Raw genomic sequence first — 8,214 nt, forward strand, 5'->3', positions numbered from 1 at the left:
AGGGTGGTATGAATGCTAGGTGTGTGTGTGTGTGTGTGTGTGTGTGTGTGTGTGTGTGTGTGTGTGTGTGTGTGTGTGTGTGGGTGTGTGTGTGTGTGTGCGTGGGTGTTGGGCCAGTACTGGTATGATTGCAAGGTGAGTGCATGTGATTACAAGGTGGGTTTGGTGAGTGGATGATTGCAAGGTGGGGTTGAGTGAGTGGATGATTGCCACATGGGTTGAGTGCATGACTGCAAGATGGGTTGGATGAGTGCATGACTGCAAGATGGGTTGGATGAGTGCATGATTGCAACGTGGGTTGAGTGCGTGCGTGCACTCAGGATGGGTCAGGCGAATGCTGAATTGCACTATTGTAAACAAGAGTTTATAGTGAACGTAACTGCACGAGTGCTGATAATTGGCCGCCTGGACACACACACACACACACACACACACGGACTAACACTTGTGTTTGGGGACACAGGAAAAGGTTGTAAAGTTGGATGTGTACATATGTTTTTTTTTCAGCCAGAGTGAGAGGGAGACACAGCCAGAAAGGGGAACGAAACAGGCAAGAAAGGAGAAGGAAGGGAAGGGGAAGGGGGAAAAGGAACAACAGGGATGGTGGTCCCCCAGCAAGCGACTGTCACCTCCCGCCAAAAATGCCAGAAACGAGCACCTCCGCCCTGTAAATAGATTTCTGGGTGGTGCCTGACTCTGTTCTATCACACCAGACACGAAGCCCAGCACCGCCTCCCCCTTTCCCAGACCTGCTAAAACAGCCCTCTGTTCCTTCCTCCCCTAATACGTTGAGTTTTCTTCATATCTGTCATCCCCCAAACCCGCCTTAATCTTCCAGCTCCAGGCCCCCAAAAATTCTCTTTCGCGTATACAAAGAAAATATCCATTAGCGGGTACTGGTTCCCGCTATTTGGTTCCAATACTGTTGGAATACTCTCTCTCTCTCTCTCTCTCTCTCTCTCTCTCTCTCTCTCTCTCTCTCTCTCTCTCTCTCTCTCTCTCTCTCTCTCTCTCTCTCTCTTGTTCTACTGCTTCCCCTCCCTAGCTAAACATACCTTCCCTCTCATCTAGCTCGCGTTCTTGGGAGTCCCAGCATCCTTAGGTCTTTGTCCTAGCAGGCTGAGTTCGTAGTCCCACCATGCTGAGTTCGTAGTCCCACCATGCTGAGTTCGTAGTCCCACCATGGTGAGTTCGTGGTCCCAGCATGCTGAGTTCGTGGTCCCAGCATGGTGAGTTCGTGGTCCCAGCATGGTGAGTTCGTGGTCCCAGCATGCTGAGTTCGTGGTCCCAGCATGCTGAGTTCGTGGTCCCACCATGGTGAGTTCGTGGTCCCACCATGGTGAGTTCGTGGTCCCACCATGCTGAGTTCGTGGTCCCAGCATGCTGAGTTCGTCTCATTACACCCGCAGAGTGAGCCCCGGGAGTCCGTTCACATCCCAGCTACTGGTTTTATGGGTTTTAACGAAAGGGAACAAGATATAACAGCCAAGGGTGCTATTGAAGGTGGAGAGGGAGAACAGGGGGAGATAGAAGAGGGGGAGATAGAAGAGGACAAAAATAATAAAAAAACGACAAACGAGATAAGTAGATGATATATAGAAGAGAGGAAGATGAATATATCCATGATCCAAATAAGAACGCTATTAGTCTGTCTTCTATCCTTCATCCCGAAGGCGGGCTTTACGAGTTACTGAACTCTGCTCAACAGAGCACATAGTCCAACTCTATAAAAAACATATCTTTTATGTGGATTAGGGAGAAGACAGGGAATGTGTGTGTTTGGAAGGAAGATTTACTTTACCTGTTTACATGTGGGAAAGAAAGGAAGGAAGGAAGGAAGGAAGGAAGGAAGGAAGGAAGGAAGGAAGGAAGGAAGGAAGGAAGGAAGGAAGGAAGGAAAGAAGGATGGAAGAAAGGACAGAGAAAACAATAGAGTGAGAGAGAGAGGAGGAAGACATTGGTTGACTAAAACACCTTTTTTTGCAACAATTTAATTTCAGCCAAATACACTAGAATAACACTAATGCTCACCATGATGAAAATCTAAATATATTGTGAAGGTATTTCCAACAATATTTTTCCCAGAGCCTTTAATCTCTTGGAGACGACACGTGACATCCCACCAACACTGCCCAGCACATACAGGACACTGCCCACCACATACAGGACACTGCCCACCACATACAGGACACTGCCCACCACATACAGGACACTGCCCACCACATACAGGACACTGACACATTCCCTCACTGAAAAGTCTCCAAATGGATGGTAACTGCTTGAGGGGACACCATTGAGAGAGGCATTCTTGGGCCACATCAACAGCTTCTTCGTTGTCCGACACATGGACATGTACTATAGACACTCGCGGAAAAATGTAAGATTATGCCTCTTGGGCTAAAATCAAGCTGATGTGTCACTTTTCACAAAAAGAAATGAGACTCGATATAAGCGTCTCTGGAAATGCAGGAACGTCTTTTTCAACGGTCCGTGAGACAGAGGAAGAGTCTTGACAGGGGTAAATCGCCAGAAAGTTGAACCATTACCAATGCTGAACAGAAGATATGGATCACCATATACTTCAAGGGAAACGAAGATAGCCAATGAGATCTTTCTTCCCTACACCAAAACAAATGCCGCGAAAGAGGAAAAAAAATCTAGCCTATGCCTTTACCTGAATTGACCTGAGGGGCCACCATTTTCCCCAGTGACCTCGATGGGGAACAGGAAGCCGACAGCTTGTCAGAGGTTACATATGTGCCTTATGTGTGGCTGCCAGCCACGACGATCTCAGTATATAGACATGCTGCAAACATCTCTTTCAAGGCGTCTAATAAATACACAAATGTCTATCAAAGATCCCAAAATATCTTTACCCACAGCCTGACCATCAGAGATGATTCCCCCACCACCAGCACCCAGATAATCGACAGATACAGCGCCAGTTAGAGATTAGACATAGCCGAAGCACTTGACACTAAGCACTCGTCTAATTATAAACAACCCTGATTGCAGGGTGGGGAGGCGAACACTCCTGTGAGACTGTGCTCCACCTCTCTGCCCCGACCCCTCGCTCCTGCACACGACACATGAAACCCAACGCCTCTCTGAGCTCTATTATAGATATATTAAGCGAGGATATACTAACCAGGCAAGCTAATATAGAGCCGCTGATGGAGCGGTGAGGTGGTGAGGCAGGACCAGGAGGAGGCGGAGGTAGAGACTAAAGAGAAGGCAAAGGGAACAAGACACGAGAATTTGTTGAATGCTTAATAGAGGCGTTAAGGTTGAAAGTGAAGTTTAAGGGGTGAAAACAACCGGTTGAAGAAGGTACGATAGATGAAGGTTGACGATGATAGATAAAAGATGATAGTATAGAAGGTGGTGGTGGAGGGGGGAGGATTGAAAAGTTGATGCGAAGACGTCGTCGAGTCTTGAAGGGGAATAAAGGTTGATAAAAAGATGCAATATTGGTTGTGTGTGTGTATGGAAGATGGGTGACAGGGGTCACTGGGGAAGAGGGTGATGGATGAGGTTGAAAGAATAGTGATGGATGAAAGGAGAAGAGAGAGGATAGGGGATGAAGAAGGGTAGCAGAAGAGCTCAGTGTGAAGAAAGACAGAATAAGAAGAGAGATATGTGGTGATAAAATATAGTAAAGAGGAAGGGGATTATGACAAAGAGGGGGGGGGGGAGATAGATAGAGTGATCAGAAATGGGGGGGTGGCATGATGAAACTGAAGAAATGGCATGAGGGAGGAATGAAAGAGGGGGGTGGGGACACACAAGGAAGATGATTGGGTGATTCGGTAGTCATGGAGACAACGAGAGAGGCTGGAGTAAAGGGGGGGGGGGAGGTGTGAATAGAGAACAATAGAATAAAGTGGGGGGGAGACGACCCCCTCCTACACCCCCCTACACCCCCCCCCCCCTCCCCCCCCCCACCAAACAACCCCTATTGTTGCCGCGATTACAATAACCATAACTAATTAGCTTAATTTGGCACTGTGAGTGATTTTTATGACTCTGAATAGCAAATTTATTTACAAATATCTATGCTCATTATTCCAGTCAGTATAATTACTGATATTAATGTTTCCCGAGAGCCATATATTATTTTGAATCGAATACCTCATTAGTATGCTGGTTCAGGCCTCGTGATGAGGCAGTCCGGCAGTGTTTTGTGAGGCAGTATCGGCTCTAGAGGCATGACAACGATGGTACTAGAGGCATGACAGCGTTGGTCCTAGAGGCATGACAGCGTTGGTACTAGAGGGATGACAGAGCTGGTACTAGAGGCAAGTCAGCGTTGGTACTAGAGGCATGACAGCGTTGGTCCTAGAGGCATGACAGCGTTGGTACAAGAGGCATGACAGCGTTGGTACTAGAGGCATGACAGCGTTGGTCCTAGAGGCATGACAGCGTTGGTCCTAGAGGCATGACAGCGTTGGTACTAGAGGCATGACAGCGTTGGTCCTAGAGGCATGACAGCGATGGTACTAGAGGCATGACAGCGTTGGTACTAGAGGCATGACAGCGTTGGTACTAGAGGCATGACAGAGCCGGTACTAGAGGCATGACAGCGTTGGTACTAGTGGCATGACAGAGCTGGTACTAGAGGCATGACAGAGCCGGTACTAGAGGCATGACAGCGTTGGTACTAGTGGCATGACAGCGTTGGTACTAGAGGCATGACAGAGCCGGTACTAGAGGCATGACAGAGCCGGTACTAGAGGCATGACAGCGTTGGTACTAGTGGCATGACAGCGTTGGTACTAGTGGCATGACAGAGCCGGCACTAGAGGCATGACAGCACCGGCACAAGAGGCATGACAGCACCGCCACAAGAGGCATGACAGCACCGCCACAAGAGGCATGACAGCACCGCCACAAGAGGCATGACAGCACCGGCACTAGAGGCATGACAGCACCGCCACAAGAGGCATGACAGCACCGGCACTAGAGGCATGACAGCACCGCCACTAGACGCATTTGACAGCACCGCCACTAGAGGCATTTGACACCACCGGCATAAGAGGCATATGACAACATCTAGGCCCCCCTGGGTGCCACACCCGTGCCCTTACACCGTCACTGGAGTGCCGCGTGCTGCTCCCAGTGTAGCAGCCCCGAGCAATATTGTCACAGGTCGGGGCAAATGATAATGAGCCAGATGCAATTATGACCAAAAATAACGAAATGTTGTATGAAATGTTCTTGCTATTTAACAGAGAACAACAGACCTGGAAATGTAAAAGACTGAATATACATATATATATGTATATATATATATAAATGTATATTCAGTATATTCATTATTGTATTATAATTTTTTTCGTTGTTCAGAAATATTTATATTGATCAATTAATTATTGATATACATTCGGGAGTGTTAAATTCCTCTCTTTTCGTAAAAATTATTGCAATATTTTAATTTGAAAATGGCTGCTTAAAATATAGAATGTAAGTGTTGCCAGCATAGCTTAATGTTTACTGTTTTTAGGGTTATATATATATATATATATATATATATATATATATATATATATATATATATATATATATATATATATATATATATATATATATATATTCGTCATTCAGGCCAAAACATAAAATATAATCATTCTCTTATCATGAAGGCTTTGAAGCCAAGGCATCTAATTATTTGACAGTTGAATTCGTATAAACTCTGTTTTGTTAGAGAAATCTGATAATACTTTAGCGGGAAAAAAACAAAATGATATATATTTCTTCCAGCCACGACGATGTGTACCTAACGTGACCCGGGAGCAAATGAAGTAATGTTAAAAAGAGAGAGGGGAAGGAAGTTGTGTTGACAAAGCCTTAGTGTAGTGTAGCAAGGGAGCCTCATTAAAACGAACAGGAGCCCCCCAAAAAAGTTTATCTTCTTAAACGCAGACATGTGGACTCTGATAAGGATACGCCTCAACAAATTACCTCCTGCTTTTTTTTTTTTTTTTTACAAATCCATGAATGTAAATGTAACACTGAATACTTTTTCTTGGTGAGATGTACGAGGAGAGAGAATTTAAATCAGTTTTATTAAACTGTGATTTTATATATATATATATATATATATATATATATATATATATATATATATATATATATATATATATATATATATATATATAACCAAACGGCTGTGCCCAGAATGCAAATATCTCATCCGAACATAAGTTTTGAATGTCAATATCTAAATTCACAATCTGACGCTAAAGTCTACGGAATTTGGGCGGCACGTTTCATATACTTCATGAAGAGGGGGGTGCATAGAGGCCGAATTCCTCTCAGAGATATGGAATTCAGCCAAAACTGACCCATACCCCACCACCCCCTCACTCATGATGAACCTCATAAACCCCCCATTAATCCTACAAAAGTTTAGTAAATCTAGCTCCAAGCATCTGCTCTCCGACAATCAGACATTATCACTTATTTAGATCTGAAGCTGTAAGAGAGAGAATGGTTTCCCGTCTCAGCCATGAGGCAAGATGCTTGGGGGGGTAACCTCAGTAAACTTTACAGGACTGGGTGTTTTTATCGCTAGTGTCATATAGGTGCTTGGCATAGTCCCACTGCCCCTCCTTTACAAAGTCTATGAATGTGAAATATTATTTGTGAAATATTTCATATTCATATGAATGTGAAATATCCCCCATATGCAGGCGAGGAGTCACAATAACGTGGCTAAAGTATGTTGACCAGACCACACACTAAAAGGTGAAGGGACGACGACGACGTTTCGGTCCGTCCTGGACCATTCTCAAGTCGATTGTGTGACTTGTGTGACTCGCAATCGACTAAAGAATGGTCCAGGATGGACCGAAACGTCGTCGTCCCTGCACCTTTTAGTGTGTGGTCTGAGTCCATAGACTTTAGTAAGAAAGATGATATATATTTGCTTTCAAAGGCTATATAATCATTTGTTTACAGTGATCGAGATAATGTATAGAGGAAATGGATACATTGATGGTGAGGGAGAAGAGAGATAAATGGCTGCGTGTGTGGAGAGGTAGATAGGGGTGAAGAAGGAGGAATAGGGAATAGAGAGGGAGGAATAATGTATCAATAAGGGAATTTTTGGGAAAAAAAAGTTCGTATACGGAGGAAGGTTAGTAAATAGAGACGGGGAAAATTAAAGTGGTGTTTGGAAACATAAGAAAGTAGCAAGAAAAATCCTGCTTGATTCAACAAGCGGTGGACGGCGAGTGTTTTCCCCGGAGCTCCAGCGGCGGAGGGAGTAGTGATGATGTCTCTCACATTATAGCGGGATTAATCTCTCACACGACTATCCCACTCACAAAGACAACAGCAGTACTGGGTGTACCCGCCCTACACAACCACCACCACACCAACAGTACTGGGTGTACCCGCCCTACACAACCACCACCACACCAACAACAGCAGTACTGGGTGTACCCGCCCTACACAACCACCACCACACCAACAACAGCAGTACTGGGTGTACCCGCCCTACACAACCACCACCACACCAACAACAGCAGTACTGGGTGTACCCGCCCTACACAACCACCACAACCACAACAACATGCAAGTCGCCAGCACAGAGCTGCCACTCATGTTGGTCATCGTTTATGCATCCTAAAAGCTGTTTCATGTTGTCATGTTTCCTTCACATGGGCTGCATAACCCAATGGAATCAATGGCAAAATATACTCCCATCGTGCAGCAAAACGGCTTTAGGACTCGTCATGAAGGAGAACTAGAGCTAAAAAAATTGTTTAACATTCCCGTTCTCTGTGACACAGAATAAGTCAAAACTGACTAAATTTATTTCAGAAGAATTTTGGCCGTAGCCAAGTGGCTATAACCCAACAATAATTATTGTTAGATCTGCCTAACTATGATTCTTGCATCTGGTATATTATTACCAGAAGTGTTCTACTGGTTCTTGATAGTGTGAAGCAGCCTACCATGGAGAAGGAAAAGGTCTCCGGCGACGATGGCCGCCACCAGAAGAAAACCAAGTGTGTCCGCTTCGCAGATAATATCATCAGTCAGGTGCACGTCCTCGAGGACTGGGCCTACGAGAGTTGGGTGTTTAGGAAAGAGGGAAAGAACTGGATTGCCGCCGGCTCATTCCGCCGCCGCTTTGGCAGAAGGTGCCGCGCGACCGAAGACTTGCTGAAGGCCGACAAGGTCTTTGACCTCCTGCACAGGGAGAAA

The sequence above is a fragment of the Procambarus clarkii genome, chromosome 41, assembly GCF_040958095.1.
Source record: "Procambarus clarkii isolate CNS0578487 chromosome 41, FALCON_Pclarkii_2.0, whole genome shotgun sequence".
NCBI lineage: Eukaryota > Metazoa > Arthropoda > Malacostraca > Decapoda > Cambaridae > Procambarus > Procambarus clarkii.